Source organism: Mandrillus leucophaeus, unplaced genomic scaffold (genome assembly GCF_000951045.1).
Source record: "Mandrillus leucophaeus isolate KB7577 unplaced genomic scaffold, Mleu.le_1.0 Scaffold293, whole genome shotgun sequence".
NCBI classification, from domain to species: Eukaryota; Metazoa; Chordata; class Mammalia; order Primates; family Cercopithecidae; genus Mandrillus; species Mandrillus leucophaeus.
Window position 1 is genome coordinate 1,183,084 of NW_012103065.1, and position 21,354 is coordinate 1,204,437.

Consider the following 21,354-nt stretch of genomic DNA (forward strand, 5'->3'; position numbering starts at 1 on the left):
ACTTTACATATCCTGTTTACATCGGGCTATAAAAAGCAAACACTCGCATTGTTCGAGGCCCTCTTGTATGCTGTGGAATGGAGGGACCAAGTTCGAACTTGTAGTAAAGATCCTTGCCGCTTGGCTTTGACTCTGGACTCTGGTGGTCTTCTTTGGGGAACAAACGGTCTGGGCATAACACTTGATGGCCTAGTGTCAGATGCCCTCATTTATTAGGCTTGCTGTAAAATCCATACAGTGTTTGATCCCACTGCAGGTAACTCTAGCACTAGACTCCTAGGTTGTATGGCCTGAGTGACAGGGTTGTTCGCACTGTAGCCTAAACTTGTTCTTTCCTGGAAAACTCTTTCCCGTTCTTGTCTCCACTCAAATATGGCAATTTTTCATGTCACTCTCTGTGGTAAATAGGTTAATCAGTATTTCCAGTAGTAAAGCTCTAAAATACCTACTCAGCATGGTGATTTTGTTTTGTTTTCAGTTGTGGGGGATGCAAGATGCAATCAGTTGCCCTTTATTTGTCCTCACACACCCAAGATTACTGGATCCCTAAAAAACTTTACCGATTTGACAGTTTGTTAACATTGTAGTGTGTATCTACCACCCGAGGGCGTGCATGAATCTATTAAGTTTCTGACATACTGTTTACTGCTCGCTCATCCCATGAGATTAAAATAATACCTCTGTGAAATGTCTAGATAGTTAAAGTTCCTTCAGACTCTGATAGGCAAGTGGAGAGCTAACAGTGTCCTGAAACAAGACCATTGTGTGTTGTCCATTACACATGATTTCAAACCACTCCTCATCCTACTTCTCATATGAATGGGAAAGAAGGCATTTTCCAGGTTAATGGCTACATAGTATGTGCCAGAGGCTATGTTAATCTGCCACAGCAAATACCTTGCTGACAGCTGCAATTGAGACTACCATTTGATTAAGTTTATAGCAAGCCACTAGCAACCACAATGATTGATCTGATTTTTGCAAATTAAATGGGTATATTACATGGATAATCACCTCTGCCTTGTTGAAATTTCTGGGGGTGGTGTTCCTCCTGAGACAATTTTTTTTAATTAAATAAAGTTATTATCAGGGCTGAAGGTAGGGGCTGAAGGCAATTCACACTAGTCCATCAAGATAACTTTCACCTCACATGTCAAGCAAACAAAATAAGGGGTTGGGCCCATCATCAAGTATGTCCATTTCAAAAACAAATACAGGGACCAGAGAAATAACCATCAGATGGGTCTGTGGACCCAGTGGACCAAGTATGAGGCAGACCTGTCCAGGACTTTATTTATTACCTTTCCTCCTATAGGCACCCATACTAACTGGGAGAGCGAGAGAATCCTGGCGCTTTGTGTCTCCAGTTTCAAAATCCATTCTTACCCCGACAACCCTTCAGAAAATCTGGAAAATCTTTCCACAATACATAGTTACCTGAGCAAATGGCTATGATCCCCTAGGGAAGTTGTAAGTGATACTGAATAGAACTGCAGTTTTCTAGGTTCTTTCCCCATTTGGACCTGGCTTCTCCTTTGTTCATTGCTTGGATTTAACCCTTAGTATGATCACCTGCCAGGGAAGTGGGAATAGAGTTTAAAGAGGGCAAACACTGCTTTGTGAGCTGCTGATGTATTTGACACCTCTGCATCATCTTCAAGCAAGGGGGACAGCCACTATCTTTTAATAAGAAGGAATGCACCACATCTTCAGGCACAATGGTTTCATGGAACTCTGAGAGTTCAAGATATTCAAAACCATTTATCCCTTCCAGGGTCTCTGCTTTTCCTATTAGGGCTCTATCAGTATACAGAAAAAATTTCAGAGCTGAAAATTTAAGCTCTTTGAAGTTCCTCTACTCTTATAAATAAATCATGAGCCTGATCCTCTCCTCCCTCTGGCTTTAGAAGATTAGGATTTTCATAAAACTTGCCAAGGAGTCCCTCTGACTCTCATATTTTGTCTTTAATTGGTGATTTCTCACCTCAAGCCCATCTTTATCTTTCTTCAATGATAATCAGCTGTAGCCACCCAATTTCAGAATGTATTTTAACTCATTCCTGTCTAGTGTCAGAAATATTCCATTAGTCAGCATATCCTTTTCTACTGGTATTCTATCCCAGCTCACCATCAGTGAAAGTTTTAACAATTGTACCATCATAACATGGCAGGAGCTATCCATACTACAACTACTACCAGTAATGGGGTCCTCATTGCCAGCTTGCCAGTGAGAGATCCGCCTCCAAAAGCCAATTTAGAGTCTACTTTGTAGGACTACTTCTTGTACCAGCTAGCTTAGATTAAATTTGCTGAAGTTGACTCTGACATGAGAAATTGTGCGCAGAAAGTTTATTGGAAATTATCCTTGGAAGATTCACTTGTAAGAAAGTGATGAAGGTAGAATTGGGCAGAGGCAGAAATTGACTCATACTGCAAGTACAATTGCAATCTCAGCTAAAGCTATAAGAGCTATGAAACTGAGATGGCTTTTCAGACTTATCACCAATTGAGAGAAGAGGGGTCTTTTTATTCTCACATCAGCAAGTATTTGGTCACAGGCCATCCTCGGGGGAGGGTATAACTCTAGGCAAGAAGTCCTCTGTTGGCTGAAGGCAATTCTCACTGAGGGTCACAGCTGAGGACTAATAACGGATATTCAGAGCAGCTGCGGATGGATGTTTGGGCCCTGTAGAGATCCGGGTGGAGCATGCCAGTCTCCTCCACTACTTCACTGATCCACCGAATCTATGCCTGTCTTGTTGCCAAAGACAATGAATACTTTTTAGATTTTTATCTTTACGTGTCTTTATCCCAACATTAGGTTTTGTGGTCATTAGTCTCATCTTGAAACACTTTTTCTGGCTTCCCTGAGACCATTTCCTTGCCACAATAACCTCTTGGTTTTTCTGTCTAGTCACTGCTTTGTCTCTGCTGTTAGTTCTCTTTCTCTGCATATTTCTTAGATGTTGTTTTTCTCGGGATTCTGTACAAAGCTCTCCTCATTCCCAACCAGTATCACACAACTGTGTAGAATCAATTTCAGTCCATGTAATGAGGACTCCTGAATATAGATTATACGTTTATACTGATTGTATCTTAAATAGGCATCTTGCTTTCTGGATATTTGGAAAAGCCACATTTAGGCTCAACATGTCAACAATGGAAACGATCTTCTTTTGTTAAAGATGGGCTCATCTTTTCAGGTTTTCTATCTTGGCGAAAGGCATCACCTTCCAACAATTACTTTAACTATAAACCTGGGAGACTTCTTTGCTCACTCTCGTTCTCAAATTCAATATTCTGTTTCACCAAGTGCAGCTGATTTTACCTCAAGTCTATTTACTTTCCATTACTTCATTTGCCCATCTTTGATCAGACTATGTCAACAGCCTTCTAATTGGCACCCATTACTATTATTCTGAAATTCAAACTTCTTGTGGAATTTTCAGTCTCTTTATTATCTTGCCACTCCTTATTCCCTACAGCCTATTTCTCACCACTTCTCAATTTCTACTGTTTCTATTTATCTCTGACCTTTGTCTGGACAATCTATTTTTAGCTCTTAGATTTTAGTTGTTGCTCACCTTTGAAGAAATGCTAGTAAGCATAGCTTAAATAGTATAGTATATTGGTTAACAGAATGTGTTCTGAAATTAGAATCCTTTAGGTCAAAGGCTCCACTGTGTATTAGCTGTAAGCCCTTTGACAACTTATTAAATCCCTTTGAGCCTGAGTTTCTTTCTCACAGATTTGTGATGAGAATGATACAAGAGAGCACATGTAACATATTTAGATTATCCTATGTGACAAATAATGCACTAAACAATGTCAACATGAATACATGGAAATGAAACAACTTACACCTGAATAACTCCTGGGTGAATATTAGCATTAAGGCAGAAATAAAAAAGACTTCGAAATGAATGAAAATATGGATAGAACTTAACAAAATATCTGGGATGCCCCCAAAGCAGTGTTAAAAGTTTATAACCCTAACTGCCTTCATCAAGAAGTTAGAAATATCTCAAATGAACAATGTAACTTTGCACCTAAAGCAACTAGGGAAAAAAAGAAAAAACTAACCCCAAAGCTAGCAGAAGAAAATAAACAACAAAAACTGGGGCCGGGCGCAGTGGCTCAGCCTGTAATCCCAGCACTTTGGGAGGCTGACGTGGGCAGATCACGAGGTCAGATGTCAGGCATCCTGTCTAACAAGGTGAAACCCTGTATCTACTAAAAATACAAAAAATTAGCCGGGCCTGGTCGCGGGCACCTGTAGTCCCAGCTACTCGGGAGGCTGAGATGGGAGAAGGGCGTGAACCCGGGAGGCTGAGCTTACAGTGAGTGGAGACTGTGCCACTGTACTCCAGCTTGGGCGATAGAGGGAGACTCCATCTCAAAAAAAAAAAAAAAAAAAAAGGAAAAAAAGAAAAAAGAAAAAGAAACAAGAAGAAATAACAAAAACTAGAGAAGAAATTAAGAAAATTGAGATGCAAAATCTTCATACAAAAGGTCAATGAAATCAAGTGTTCGTTCTTTGAAAACATAAATAAGATTGATAGGCTGCCAGCTAGAATAACGAAGAAAAAGAAAGAGATCTAAACAAGCAGTTAGAAATGACAAAGGCAATATTACAACTGATATCACAGAAATACAAAAGATTCTCAGAGACTCCTGTAAGCAACCCTATGCACACATCATCTATTATCACCTTTAACCATATTACATTGGCATTACATATTTACCGCCCTACCTAATGGCAAGATTTAATCTACAAAGACAATGACTATGGTTTTTAAAATATATTTTTGTATTCCTGACAGAACTAATTTTGTATAAACATGGTAAGTACTGAAAGAAATTGACAGGGATCTGCTGGCATAGGTAACATTATGTTTTTATTAAAAAAAATGGTTAATGGGCCGGGCACAGTGGCTCAAGCCTGTAATCCCAGCACTTTGGGAGGCCGAGACGGGCGGATCACGAGGTCAGGAGATCAAGACCATCCTGGCTAACACGGTGAAACCCCGTCTCTACTAAAAAATACAAAAAACAAAAACAAAAACTAGCCGGGCGAGTTGGCGGGCGCCTGTAGTCCCAGCTACTCGGGAGGCTGAGGCAGGAGAATGGTGTAAACCTGGGAGGCGGAGCTTGCAGTGAGCTGAGATCCGGCCACTGCACTCCAGCCTGGAAAAAAAAAAAAAAAAAAAAAGGTTCACGGTACATTTCCAATGAAATAGAGGTTTATGGAGACAAAATGGAAAGGTGTAATAAAGAAATAAGTTGTGAGGGCTGGAAAGAGAAAGGACAGAGAAAAGTTGCGATGAGGACACGGTGTAGGAGAGAAGGACAGAGATAATTGCATTGAAGCTCACTGTTAAGTAGGGCAGAGTGAAATGAACTGACCTCAAGCTGAAATTCCGGCCTCAAGTTGTTTCCATATTAAAGTAGCTTGATTCTAAATTGTATGTTTTATTTGGAGTCAACATGTGCAGGCTCTGCTTTGGAATACCAACAGGATATTTGTAGGAAGTTGTTTTCTGCCTGATCAGAACTTAACAAAAGAAATGGTGTGGTTAACCCAAGTCATGAAGTCATGTTAGAACAACCAGTACTAGGACACATTTTAAACTAATCCCTCCGGATATAAACCAGTTTATACGCTGAGTCTTTAGTTCTGAGTACTTCAGTATTATTTCTGCCTGATCCTTTTCTTTTCTTAGCTTTTTCTGCTGTCTCTCTCCCTCACTCTCCCCTGTTGTACCTCTGCCTCATATTTCTTTGTTTTTTAAATTTATCCTTTATTCTTTCCCTAACCCTTTCTCCTTTGTGAGGAAGGGGGAAAGTTTGTGTGATGGGACCTAACACAGAAAAATCAACATGAAGAAAAGAGAGGGGGCCTATGAAGTACAGTAAGCATGTCTTTCTCTTCCGTGTTACATAGAAAAATGTCATCCACAAGCTGCGTTTGATTAGAAATAAACTGCATCAATTATCCAAAGTGAACAATGAGCATGGAAGAAAGAATTTCAGGGTCATGGGAAACACTGAGCCTAGACTCAAACGCCTTTGTCCTTTAATTTTAGCTTTGTCATTTACTATCTGTGTGATTTCTGGTGAATTTTCTTTTCTGAATCTCAACTTTCTTATTTCTTAAATGAAAATGTTATTCTATAACTGTGGTAAGCAGAATCCTGGTCCTTATGATCATTGCTCCCTTATGTTACAGCCATGAATGTGTTACTTTACATGACATAAGAAACTTTCAGGATGTAATTAAGGTTACTAATATGTTGAGTTTAAGATTGGGAGATTATGCTGAATTGTCTAGCTTCACCCATTCTACTCATATGACACCTTCAAAGTAGAAGAGGAAGGAAGAAGAGCAAGTTCGAGAGATTCGGGTCATGAGTAAGGTTCTGTGTGCTGTTGCTGACTTGAAGATGAAGAGGGCTGCATGGGAATCAAAAGAAGGAATAAATTCTGGCAACAATCAGTTATCTTCGTAGAGGACCCTCAGTCTCAAGGGAGACCTGCAGACCCATCCAGCACTTTGATTTCAGCCTGCTTAGAGGCTGAGCAAAGAATCTAAACATGCTGTGACCTATAGAGCTTCTGACCTATAGAAACTATGAGATAATAACTTTGCATGGTTTAAAGGTGCTGAGTTTGTGTTAATTTGTTATTGCAGCAATAGAAAACTACTACCACTAGTCCTACTAATATTACCAGAATTAAAGGAACTGACACATGTTGGAGTTTAGGGAGTAAATAAATCACATCTCTTTCATCTCTCAAATAAAGGACAAAGTGAAAAAGAAGACAGAAAGGACAAATGGAAAATTTACTGATAAAGACTGAACTGCCTGACATGACCTCAATGTGTGGCCATCATAGGCTTTCTAATATTTTTTCTCTGGAAATAAATGTACACTTCTGGTCATGATCAGAGTCGAATACCTCAGGAGTCCTCTGTAGGAGTAGATTATTTACTACATGGTTGAGAAGAGACTAAATAGCAGTATGAAATAGTATGAGAGATACCATGTGCTTGGGCTGAGCAAGTTCATTTCCTGCTCACAAACTCACTAATTGGGTCATTCATTCTTGTCCATAAGTGAAAGGAGAGACTGGGTTGGCTACTCCAACTAAAATGCTTCCACATGGAAAGATAGTCCATGAGAACTAAGTCCTTAGCAAATAAACTGGCACAAATTAAATGCCTCATATCTAGCTATCCCAAAGTGGCAATTATTTGACTTTCCTCGCATTGTCAAATTTCCTGGGTTTGGGACCCATCCCATTTCAGTGTAGCTCTTTCTCCTGGATTTGGTCCTACTCCCTCACATTGACTTCCCTGTGCTGAGAGAGTCAAGGACCAGAGGTCTTCATTTCAGCACCCAGAGGAGGTTGGCATCTCTTGCTTGTAGATCTTCATGTAGCTGCCCTACTCCATCCACTTCCTGTTTTATTACCCTTTAGGAATGACCTATTGGGTCTCATAAACTTGAGACCAGGTTCTCCATGTTTAGCAAGTATAAACTTACAATGCATATAGAGACATCCTTGTAGATGAGTTTTCAATAAAGGGAAAGGTGGTAGGGCTCTCTTCTGTCCCCATTTTAGGCACTTTGTACCTACTGCTTGGAACTCAAAAGATCCTCCATTGAACTTTAGTATTCTTGGAACTCATTCAGTAGTGGCAGCCTTTTTCTAATTTTAAGAAACATATGACACGAGTACATCAAATTTTGTAACATTAACTATTGTTAAAACTTTGCTAAATGTGTATTATCATCTAGTGAGCAATAGTATCTAATTTGGCACAAAATTATTGGTGGTGTAATTTCATGGTTAATGTTCATCAATAATTTATAGTATTACACAACAAACTTGATGACTTTCATATCTATTACCAGAATAAATTTAATTTAAAAAATGATATAATATAGAAGTGATGTTACTGATGGGAATTTTAGACTACCTAAGAAAGGATGTAGGGCTATAGTTCTCTAGTGAAGAATTCTGAAGAAGGAGCACACGTTGCAGAGGAGTCTCATAAATCACAAACTTAAATAGTCACTGCTTTAAAATCTAGGCTGGCTCTGACTATAATACTATTTTATACTCCTCTTTCCCAGCCAATTAAAATTCCAGCGATTACATGGCATTCCAGTTGGCTATTTTTGCTATCTGCGTAAAGGCAGGCAATCATCTTAGAATTATAGGATGTGGAAGGAAAGTGAGAATAGTGCAAACTCCTCTGGGTTAAAAAAAAATGCATATATTTTCTTGAGCTTTATAAGGAAAAAAATAAAAACCATCTCATGGCACTACCAAGATGCCACAGTCAATTCCAAAATATTTGTGAACATTAGTATGTTAACTTAAGAAAATCTTTTGTTCTTGCTGCATTCATGCAAAATGCCTGTGAAGAATCTTTGAGACCTTTGATAGGTTACTTATCTTCTCTGTGCTTCAACTTTCTCATCTGAAAAATGGGGGACAATAATATGGGTTTCATTTTATCCAACAACATGGATGTTTTTGAGTATTAAATTATTGCCTCTCTCTTTCTCTACACACACATATACACAATGCGAATGCTTAGAATAGTAATAAACACATAAAATGATATAAGCCTTTATTATTGTTATTCTTACTCCTTAACACTATTTATACTGAATGATGTGTTCTTTCTGTGACAATATTTATATAGTGTTTACAGGTATTTGCTGTTTGTGGAGGGTTTTAATAGCTTACTAAGCTTAAATGAACACTTTCATGTAGTTGTACAAACAGTCCAGGTAGGATTATATTTACCCAATAGATGGAAAAAGTATAAATTGTAAGATTTAAAAAAGGCTTTAGAATTAAGGCTTGTATTTCTACCTTCCAACCAGGATCATTTTTATTATATAACTAATAATACAATTATATGAATCTTAGTAAAAATGTTTTGAATTTTTCATCTTCTACACAGAAATTCTACTCAGAATAGCAAAAACAAGACTATTTCAGAGAAATTTTTTTTTTTTTTTTTTTTTTTTTTGGCACAGAGTCTTGCTCTGCCGCCCAGTCTGGAATGCAGTGGTGCAATTTCAGCTTGCTACAAGCTCCGCCTCCCGGGTTCACACCATTCTCCTGCCTCAGCCTCCTGAGTAGCTGGGACTACAGGTGCCCACCACCACGCCCAGCTAATTTTTATATATTTTTTTTAGAGATGGGGTTTCACCATGTTAGCCAGGATGGTCTCGATCTCCTGACCTTATGATCTGCCCGCCTTGGCCTCCCAAAGTGCTGGGAGTGAGCCACTGTGCCTGGCCTCAGAGGAAAGTTTTAATTTAATTCAATTTGCTTTGAAAGTGCTTCATGTTCAGTAGTCAATATTTTTGATAGCGTAAAAGGAAATGCACATTTATGTTCTGAGATTTTGAAGCAGTAAACATTTATTTTTCAGCTAATAACAAGACTCTTTGGCAAGTGGTTGCTGATGACAGATGTTTACCATTCTCCAAGCTTAGAGAAAAGATTCCTTTGAACAGTGGAATTTATGTTGTCTCAGTAAAGCAGTGACTAGACTGACCTTTGCAAAATGCTCTAAAATTGATTATAAGAGGATAGAGACTTTAATGAAATAAATAGGATTTAAAAGGTAACACAAAATGCACAAGAAGGCACACACAAATAATAGCAAACTGTACATTGAAGGCCAAAGAAGTCACATATTGATCAATAACTCCATCTGTGAGGTCAATAGGAATGAAATAGAAAATAGACAGAAAGCCATCCAAATGCTGGTTGTCAGATCTTTTCCTTCAAAGTCAAATGGAGACAAGTACATTCCGCAAATGGAACACTAGTTCCTTGACTCTATTTAGAAGGCCTTTGATTAGCTTGCCAAAAAAAATGCAAATTCTTGGGCTTTCCTCATGCTTTACTTAATGTCTCCGAAACCACACTTTTAACATAGATGTATCAGACCTCAAGGATACTTAGTTTAAGAATAGCTGCTCTAATTTAGGCTTCAGTCTTCGCCTTATCATTTTGTAGTCTAAGAGTAGGTTCTAAGTTGGAAGAAAAAGAAGATTAAGGCATGTGAGTGCTTGGGTCTAGGAGTCAGGAAACAGTAAACATTGGAAACATATAGGAAAACTCCACTGAAGGGGGAATTGGGATTGGGTTGGAGGGAGATTGGACATTGAGAAAAAAAATATTAAATATTTCTTATGTTGATAGTAGTCATATTTCTTGGTTTCAAGTATTAGAACCAAACTCTGACTATCCTAAGCAAAACATTAATAATAATAATTTCATCGGAAGGACATTGGAGGTTCACAAAATTTATGACAGGCTAGATGATTTGGTTTGGTAAACAAGCAAAGATCAAGTGGGCTGTAGAAGGCTAGCTAGTAAGAGCATGACAAGATTCATGCAGCAGTAAGAGGCTGGCTTAGACTGGCACTTCAGGGAATATAAGCGTAACTTACTACTAAGATCATCAAGATTCATGGTCTGAGGAGCCCCAAAGTCAAACTGACTAATCCCAAAGTATGTGCTTTCTCCTGGCTCTGTTGGTGTGGAGTGAGAAATATCACCCCCTTTGGTATTTATGGGGCTGGGCAGTACCTCTTATCAAGGTTCCACAAACTGGGGTTTGACAACAAGCAGAGAAACTGTGAATAGGATGTAGGAGTGCGGATGCTAGAGAACCAAAAAACTGTCAAATGTCCACTCTGAGCTCCATCAGGAAAGTTCATTTGGGTCTGCTTTCATCACATGCAGGTGAGCTCAATAACCACTCATGGTAGAACCTACTTTTCTCAGCCCTTAATCCATCTCTGCTCCCATTCACACGAAGACTTACATATCTGATATATTTTCTAGTTAGAACCTTCTCATTCCTTGTGCTCAATAGCTTGCCAAATACAGTCATTCAGTATTTCTTACTTATTACTTTCTAGGATTCTGTAATTTTCTGAACATATTTGAACAGACTGAATGCAATCTTACTCTTATTGAATACTATCTGTGTTTGGAAGCAGTACATTGCAAAGGCAGACACAGTCTAAAGCCAAAAATAAATAGTCAAAATTCTCCATTTTAATTCTTAGGTTTTTGTAATGGCCATAGTTCTCAGCAGTGGTACTACAAACAAAAATAATTGACTTAAAATTGGAATATTTTCATATTTTAAAAATGTGAGTCAAATTAATTTAAAAATGTATGTCCAACCAACTCATGTCAAACAGATCTCTCAAATATTTACCAAATTCCTTCTTGGCTGCCCATCACTCTTCTTGTCCTTATTCTAAATGAAATTTCATTTTAGTGGGGAGATAAAAATAAAATTAGATACATTATAAAAATAATACAAGATTACGCTTTATGATAGTGTTTGCTCAACATAAGATAAACCTTCATAAAAGAAGTAGAGTTCAACTTAGACTTTGGAAAGCAAAGGGCATCTAGATGAAAGGGAGTAAATCAAAATTGGGGAAGCTATGCTGTGTTCTCCACTTAAAGGCAACATTGCACTGCTTAGTACCTTTGTAATTAAACATTATTTCACTCCTACTACTTCCTTATTCAATTAGCTGGCCCACTTGGTAGGAACTTGAGTTTTCTCTTGTCTTAAAAGATTTTTTGTTCAGTTCTGCCCTGTTTGCATATAGAATTTAAAAATGTTTGGTAGTCATTTGATCTACTGATGTTAAGATGTGGAATACTTTGCAGGTAATATCCTTAATGCTAAGATGTCTAGAGAACATGGATCCATCTAGAAATGCTTTGCTCATCATTAGTAGTTATGAAAAGCTGCTTTATTTATTCCAAAACTCATAATGTTTTTTCCAGAACCTACCTCTGAAGGAGGAGAAAGTAGAATAGGTATGCTGTCTTCTCTCTTCTCCAGGGAGGAAACAGAGCAAGCTCGACATGACAATTAGAGCCAACTTCCTGGTAAATTTTTCCAGTGGCCTCTCATGTTACTTAGGATAAAATCTAAATTCCATAGCATGGTCCACTATGCTATGCATAATTCAGCCCTGTCTCCTTTCTAACCTCAATTCAAACCATTTTCTTCCTTCCACACTATGCTGCAACCACACTGGAACCTCTCTTATTACCCAGATACATCAATGTACTTCTGAACTCAAGGTTTGTGTTCTTCTTGATACCACTACTTGGAATCTTTTTTCTCAAGTTCTAGAAATGCTGTGTCTTCTTTTGCCAGGCCTTAACTCGTGTTGTACAACCCAGAAAACCTGCCCTGATGACTCAACCTATAGTTGTCTCTCTTTTATCCAATTTACTTTCTGCCATAGCATCCTGTTTATTTGATATAACTCATCACCTGAAAATTATCTTGGTTATGTATTAATTCTCTGTCTTTCCACTATTTTAGCTCCAGAAGGGCAGGGATGGTGTATGTCCTGATAACGAATGAATCTCCAGTGCCTTGACGATCACTTGGCATACAGAAACTGTAAGAGTAAATGTTTTGATGACCAATGCTGACTGTGTTATAGATGAAGGATTATAGAGGCAATTACAGAGGGCTCAATTTTGATGACAATGGGAAAAAATTCATCTTATATTCCTTGTAAGGGTGAACTTGAAAAGCAGTTGGGTCATTTCATTGTTTGCTCTATTGATGGTAACCTCAATAATCATGAGATCAATTAAATTATTGAAATTCTAGAAGCCAGGTCTATCATTCTCTTTTTTTTTTTTTTTTTTCCATTTACTCCATGACATCAAGAGTCTATAATCACTAACAAGGAAGAGTTCTTGCAATGGTTCAGACTTTAGCGGCAGGAAGGAAAAAATCATTCTGAGGAGATAATGCAACATTATCCTATGCCTGTACACATAAATAAAATAAGGGATGAAGTTAAGATTCTGACTAAAGTGGATATTGTTTAGGGGAGCTGTAAGAAATAAAATTACTTGGAAGTAAGGTTAGATTATTGTTAAGGTATGATAAGACTAAACAATAATCCAGGAATAAAAGCATAAAGTCCATACTGGAAATACTTGTCAATAAATTTAATTTCTTGTACAGGGAAGTGGCCCCAAATTAGCAATATTTGCAAAGAGTAATCTGTAGGTTATATATTGAGTGAACTCCAAAGGAGAGCAAAAAGAAGTAAAAAGGTTTCTTAAGAAGCACAATTAATGTTTCCATGCTTGCCAAGAGAATTGCCTTTGCTTTGAAGAATATAAATTTTAATATTTGTTTGAACTCCTTTGCAAGAACATATATTTTCTCTTTACTGCATAAACTATTGGAATGTTATTACTTAGAGAAAAAATAAAAGGGATAGGCCTTCACAACTGTATAGCAAGTAGGATGACTTATATGTTGACCCGAATTGATTTCTTTTTTTCTTTTTCCTTCTTTCTCTTTCACAGATGCCATCTTCCGTTTTTACTGTTCCTCTTTCTTTCTAATAGACATCTATTTTACAGAGTTGTTAATGTGAGTTCAACAAGATGACACTGTGGGGGATAAATGAGAAGAAGAAATACAGAATAGATTCAGGAATTTGGCTGAGAGAGTGGTGAGTGTGGGCTGGAGATGTTGGAGAAGGATCCAGAAATGTGTGACTGACTGCAGGTCTGCAGGCACCTCCTTTGAATTTGTGAAGGGCAGGAATCTCTCTTGGTCTCCTCCCACACTGAATTTAGCAACCCTGAAATCATTTCCTAGACTGCCAAAAAGAGAAAAACTCATGAAGTCACTTCAGTTTTTGTCCCTCCTCACTCGCATCTATTTTCCATGCAGAAGCTGGAGGCATCTTTTCATTTCCCAGATAAATTTTGATTTGCAATCACATTATGTGGTTCAAAATATGTGAGTCATTTACACTTTATTGTGTTATCCTTTTTCTCTTATGACTTCAGAAATTTCACTGTATCCTTAATGTGTGAAAGCTACAATGTGTTCAGGTGTGAGATTTTATTTGTTGCTTGTTTAATTGTTTTGACTTTGCTTGGCATTATATGAGTTTTTACAATATGTGGAATCATATTTCTAAAGTTCTGAGAAATTAGTACCCATTATAGTAGCATTTCCTATTATTTCTACGTATATTTTCTATGACTTCATCTGGTATTCCATGTACATGTTTAAACTTCTAGATTTATGCTTCATGCTTCTTAACTTCTCTTTGATAATTTCTAGAGTTGGTACGCATTATGCACAGTTGTTGTGTTCTAGAAAGTCTTTGGTGACATTGAATTAGGGAATACTGAGCCATTGCTGCTAGGGTGCAATCTCACTTAGATTATAAACTTAAACCCTAAAAAACAATTTATCCTGGAAGATTCTATTTTCTTTACTTTACGAAAGAGAAAATGAGATTCAGAAGTGTTCAATGACTTGTCTAAGGTCACCCCATCAACAAGTGCCAAAGTTGGGACCCAAACTCCTTCCAACTTACCCTAGAGCCAGAGCTTCTTGCACTGCAGTGTACTGCCCCCTGCTCCTCCATTCTGTCCTTGTCTGTGTATGAAAGCTGAAATAAGAAGGACAGCATCACCTTAGTTTGACCTAGCTTGGGACATGTCTATCTGTCAACTCAAATTTTTCACCACACTCTGCATGCCCGTGAATGACAGCAAGTGTGCTGTGAGTATTGATTTTAGAATTACAAATAAATTTTAGTGAGTAGATGAATTTCCAAATATGAAATCTGTGAATAATGAGAATCAGCTCTGTCTCTGTACCGCCATCAGGTAGAATTCCTTAATCTTGCAGATCACTATTTTGTTCTTCACTTAGGTTCAATTTATTATTTGACTTAACTATGATGAGTTTCCATTATTCTTAATTTCAAACAAAATGGTAGTTTTATGATGTCCAAGTTCTATGTCCACAACAGTCAATTTTTGTTCTATAATTATATACTTCTGCATCGTGAGTGTATTTCTCTTATCTCTTTGAAGATAGCAACTATATTTACTCCAAATTCGTTTTGTATTTATATATTATCTGTATGTTATTGAGTATAAATTCTTTGTTTCTTGCATTTGTTGCTTCCCTTTCTGGCATTTCTCAGATGGTGGCTGATTCTTAGTCCTGTGTTCACTATGTGTCTTTGATTATGGCCACCTGCTGACACCATGGCCTTTTAGTGCAGATACTTGTTGGTGATGCCATTAGTTTACGTCTAGCACTTGTGGGAGGCTTTGTTCACTGCTTCGCCTTGAATGTGAGGATCTTTTATCCTCTTTACCCCCTTAATACAGCTATGTATTAACATCTGTTTTATAAACTTTTTACAATGTCAGTTTTAAACTGATAATCTATAATGTCAGTTTTGAATAGGAGCCAGAAATTTTGGTATGAATGATCAGTCCACTACCTTCAAGCTAAAAGTCCCATGATATTGTCAGTCCTGGTGGGACATGTAGCTATGGAAACAAAACTTCCCGACATTAATTAGACCATAGCAAAAAGTGCATCCAGAGCCAAGCAGTATGCCTGAATGGAGGAGATTAAGGGAATAAATGCTCTGATGTCGATTTCTTCTCTTCCTCTCATCTCCTGCTGGTGCCTTTTCTTTTCTTTCTTTTTTCTTTTTATTCTTTGACTAGAACCAATAATAAGCCAGAGAATTGGTAAGCCCAGGAGATATAATCCATTGAGAATTTTAAAGCAGAGCCTAGAAGAACAGAGAGGAAAAAATCAGCACATCAAAGTAATTTTTCTTTTTTTACTTTGCCCACACCTGCCTTTAAGCATTCAATGTGGTGTTTAATTGATTGTGAACTTAGAATTGAGGGCTAATTTCTAGTATGTGCCAAAGTTAATATTCCTGTTAGCATAATCTAGCCCTCTGATTATGTTTTTATTTCTAGGTCAAAAAAGTGTACTAATTTGCAGTCAACATCTATAATCTAGACTATATATTTATATACAAATACATAAAATATGCACGTATATTTTATTAATAAATATATTTTAATAAAATACATACAAAAACACAATTATCTTATCTGAATCTTAGTGTCTTTACTAAGAAGCTTGATAAATATTAAAGTCCAACAGTGATCTGAAAATCGAGAGACTGGGGCTTGGAATACTTCTGAATAACTCAACTGAGTAATAACTCAACTGAATGCCCTCTCTTTACTAAGCCTTCTTAGTACATTCTGTCTTTCTTTTCTTTTTTTTTTAAGAGAAGAAAACGAAGCAGTTAAGGCAAATATTTGCCATGCTTGATAAACAATGTTCTGATGTTCTAAGTAATTCTTATCAAGGCAGCCAATGTCAGCTGAGTTAATACACCATTACACAGAAAATAAAAGTATCATCAGGAATACAGTCTACTAATTTGCTGATCATGGTCAAACAGTAACTAGTAGGTAGTAATGGCATAACAAACAGATACTCACTGAACTATATTTAGAATATTCTATGCAATTCTTTTTCTCTTCAACTCTATACTTGATGGTAAAATAGTACCTTTTGGTATCCTTTGTTATTGCTAAGTATACCAAAATATTATTGTGAGAAAAATTACATAAAACTTACATGCATATATATTTTCCTCTAATCAAATTTGCTTCCCAAGACATTTTGTTTAGGCAAATAGGGAGCATATAAATAATTTCTTCAAATTAATTGTAATTAATTCATTACAATTCAGAGGCCATTAATAGACACATGTACCATGTGTCAGGAACTGTGATAGGGACTGAGAATAAGAGGATGAAAAATCACGTTCATTGCCTTAAAAAGCCACCATAAAATAGACAAAAAAGCCAGGTAGGCAATGATACACAGGACAATAGGTGAAGCAAAGTCTATAGGTGAAATAAGTGGCATGGAAATAAGTTAGAGAGACTGTGATTAACTGTCTGAGAGGCTTATCAGTCTCATAGAGGAGTTGCAATCTAAATTGTGTTTTATAGTAGGCTTACCAGCTTCCTTCAAAATGTGTATTTATATGAATTGGTGGTGGGTTGGGGAGTACAAGGGAAAAGGAAAGTGTCCTTTGGTTGAGCATTTCTCTCAAGGAAGAATATAAATAAGTCATTTACTATCATTTGCACTCTGATCTCTTAATTTTAAAATTCTTTATAGTTTGTAACTCCAAATCCAAATATTAGAATCAGCCATGTAACAGCATTGATTGCCTATCAACATTATTGAGGATCTCTATGTGAAAGGTGCCAGCAATATGTGGTGGTGGAAGACACACAGATGAACAACGAATACTCCTTTAAAACAGTAATCATCTAGTAAATGGGCAATATATATGTAGACAGAAAGTACATAAAATGGTGACTAGTATAGCAGTGACACTGACACAACAAAAAATAACATAATAATTAAAATAAAATATTAGTGCCATATATATAATGTTAGTTATATTTTTGTAGTGTTTCTCACTGATACAACATTTTTCTTGATATTAGATTCGTTTAATGTTCACAAATACTCTGAAGTTGATGTTGATATTTCTATGTTATAAATGGAAACAACATAGGCACATAAAGGTAATAAATATATAAAAAATAAATGAAGGAAAATATTTTTATGGTCAAGGGTAGTTAGAGAAAAAGAAAAAAGGCTGTAAAAGATGGACTGGGCTTAAAGCCATTGAGAAGAGGCTGGGAAGGCTTGTCACATGAGTTAATGTAAAAAAGAAGATGAGGGATATGAATATGTAGATCATAACAGTGAGCAGATCAGCTTGGCTAGAACAGGCATAGAAAAAAATAACTACATATAGGCATGCAAAATCTATAATAAAAATTAGGAAAAAACTCACATTCAACAATAGAAAAATTATTAAATTATATATTTATAGGATGGAATGTTAAGTACAGAACTATGATTTAAATTAGTATCTGTAAATCATAGTAATGATGAAAATAATTAACTTTTACATAACCAATCTTTGCATAATTAATAAACACAGATGGTAAAAAATTCAGAAAATACAGAAGGGTTGATAGTGAAAAGTGCTCGTTTCTCCCTGGTCCTCATTTCATTCCCCACCCAGAGGCAAACATAATGACAGGCCACATATATTTCTCTGTAGATAATAGGTGCATGTACAAGCAGGTACACACATATATTACAATACATATATGTTCATTTTTATTCCCAGATTATAAATATTTGGTTCTTAAACTTGTTTTCTATTTAAATTTAACAATATATCCTGGAAATGGTTTAAAATCAGTTTATGTAGAGCTGCCATTGTAGAAATGCACTACAATTTGTTGATGGGCATTTAGGTTCTTTAGCTATTTTGTTTTTTAAAACAATACCATAAAGGGGCAGAGCAGATACAATATAAATTTTGGTAGGCATTGCCAAATTGCCTTCTGTAAAGGTTATGTGAGTTTATATCTCACCAAGAGAGTATGAGAACAGCTCCTTCCCCACACCCTTGCCAACATAGTACATTTTCAAACTCTTTCTTATCTGCCAAAATGAATTAAAATTTATGTATTTTTTTAAAAATAAGTAAGGCTGAACATCTTGAAAAAATTCATATTTCTTTTGTTGATGAATAATTGGTTACTATCCTTTGCTTATTTTAATTGGGTCATTGATGTCTTTCCTATTAATTTTAATTATTCTTATAATCATCTGTTTTACAAGTTTTGTCTCACAATTTTGTCTTTAAGCCTGACTGCATTTGTGATGCCTGTACCCTGTAATTATGTTTTATTCATGTGTAGTTGAGTTGATAAATTATTTCATATTTTCTTCTAATATTTTTATCATTTACCTTATATTTACATCTTTGATTCCTTTAGCATTTAAAAAATAACAAATGCAGGAAGGAAGGATCCTATGTGGTTACCTTAACATCACTTGTTGAAAAATTTATCTTTTCCCTAATTATGTGAAATGCCTCCATCATATAGTAAACTGATACAACTTTAAATTTATTTCTGGAATCTCTTGTCTATTTATTAATCGGTATAAATATGCCTTGCCTGTCATTACCTAACTTACTTTAAATATGTGTAACTAGTTAATGACTCTCAATCTCCCTCACTATAACTATATGCATGAATAATCATGTTGGCTGACCAACAGAGTTGGTAACACAGTTCACCCTTTATGATGTTTATTTTTTAAAAATTTTCAGGGACAGTGACTTAATAATATACAAAGGTTAATATAATAATATACTTCCTCCACTACTGCAACTAGTCCTAAAGTAAATGATTGCTAGTCCCATAAAATAAATGATTTATTTCCTTCTTCCTCTATCACTGATTCTTTACTTTTCTCATCGTTGGCCAGAACTTTGGTCTAGTCGCTTGTTTCCTGAGAGTTTGGAGCCCTAAGTTGCTTTAATGTTGCTAGTTTGCATTTTCTGCAATTGCCTGTAACATTCATCAACAGGCATGAAAACATCAAGATGCTCCAATGAACTTCTGGGACCTGGACATATTCCTCTCTGCCCACATTGTGTTACAACAACCCCTCCTTATGGTATTCCAGATCATGCCCAACAATATTGTAACTCCTTTCTTTACCTGCTGTTCCATTGGTATAAGAGAATCCTGACCAGCCTCTATGTTAATGGAACCCTTGCTGTGTACACAGGTAGATGCTTCCCCTTGTTGCTTCCCTTCCCCAGTCCCACTCAGGAGCTGAGTCTTCTAATCCAACAGAAACTCAATTTATAAGGTGAGGAAGTAGAAATTCTGCAAAAGGGTTACTGGGAGCAAAGGCACAGGGGCCAATCCTGCTTCCATCATTTGTTTCTTGCACTCAAGTAGTCTAGCTACTGGGGACACAGTACATTAGTTCAGTGCATACATCTCATCCTAGAAGATGCCCCAAGATGCTGCTTTAGATGCTTTAGTTGGTGTTTGAATATTCTCTTAAGCCAGCTTCTTCCGAGATGACACACTGTATGAGAGGACCAGCAAATCCCTGGTCAGGCATTTAGTGTCCTACCTTCTTTCTTAGAATGGATCATTTGATCTGAGTTTATATTACAGAGGGTCCCATGTACTCTATAAGCATTTGAGTTGTGTTGTGTCAAGAGACACTGTGAACAGGAAAGGCAACCTGATATCTAGAGGGGATTTCAATTCTGGCAAGAGAAAATTGCTGTCACCTGCAGCATGAATGTAGTACAAACTGATCAGCCTGACATAAAAATGGCTGGACACCATAAGCAATGTTTCTATATGTAAGACCTGGCTTTGGTTTCCGTTGCTGGCAGATTGGGAATTCCACAGTTGTAGTGGTAGATCAGCAGCTTTAGTGCAATGTTTTTGCTCTGTGCCCCATTGACCTAGGGCTGCCCTACACATATTCTGGTTTGCACAAGCATAAAAAAATAAACTGAATGAATTCATATAAATGTCCCACATAGTGATGGCACAGAAGCTCCAAGGTCAGAAAGGAAGGCATACAGAGTGGAGCGGAGGCAAGATGTTGTCAAGAGACATCTTTATGCAGCTGGTTAATGAAGCAATGGCCAAAGCAAAAATGGATTGAGAGGATGTGACACAGAACATATTGAGTCATCTGATATTACAACTCTTTAAGAAATAAGTCTTTGAGAATGTTATTTTGCTTACCAAACAGAACATGGATGTAAAAGAATACATCAGATCCCAAGGCTAGGGATTAGTCGTTTTACAACTAGGCAGGACTAACGAAGGAAAGTCTCTACTTTTAAATAGCGAATCTTGTAAGCTCTTGAATAGACACATGGTATATGAGTACTTTAAGGTCCTTGATACAGATTATGAAATTGTTTTTTCAAATTACCTAAGTAAAGTACATTGTGTAAGAGTGTCAACTTCATGGTATCTTTGACAGCATTGGGAAGGAAAATTTTAGCCTCAGAATTTGGCAGTTGAAGAGTGGCATCATATTTTATATGCGTAATTATTTAATTACTAGTATAGTTATATTTTTAAAACTTATGTGTGCTTATTCACCTCTGGTTTGCCTGTTCAACAGTTCAAATCATTTTCCCATTTTTAAACTGAATCTTTTTATCTAAGACCTTGTTATATATTTAAAAGTTTAATCTATAATGTACATTGCAAATACTTTCCATTTTTAAAGTTTCCCTTCTATTATTGTGACTTTAAATATTAACCCCTTTTTTTCTGCGTTTTTGGTTAAAAGCTGACACTTGGGTAGTTTTTTTCAAGTATGGCTTCCCCCCAGCCCCAGGCTCATTACAGAAACAGAAAGCTAAACAAAAACCTTGCCAATCGTACTTCGTTGTCACTTAATTTATGTTGATTTGTCTCTACTTATCTGTTACAATCTCCATTTGTAAGGCATTATTTGTTATTTTTTAATAGTTATTGATAGATATTGAGAATAACTTAAAATTTGCC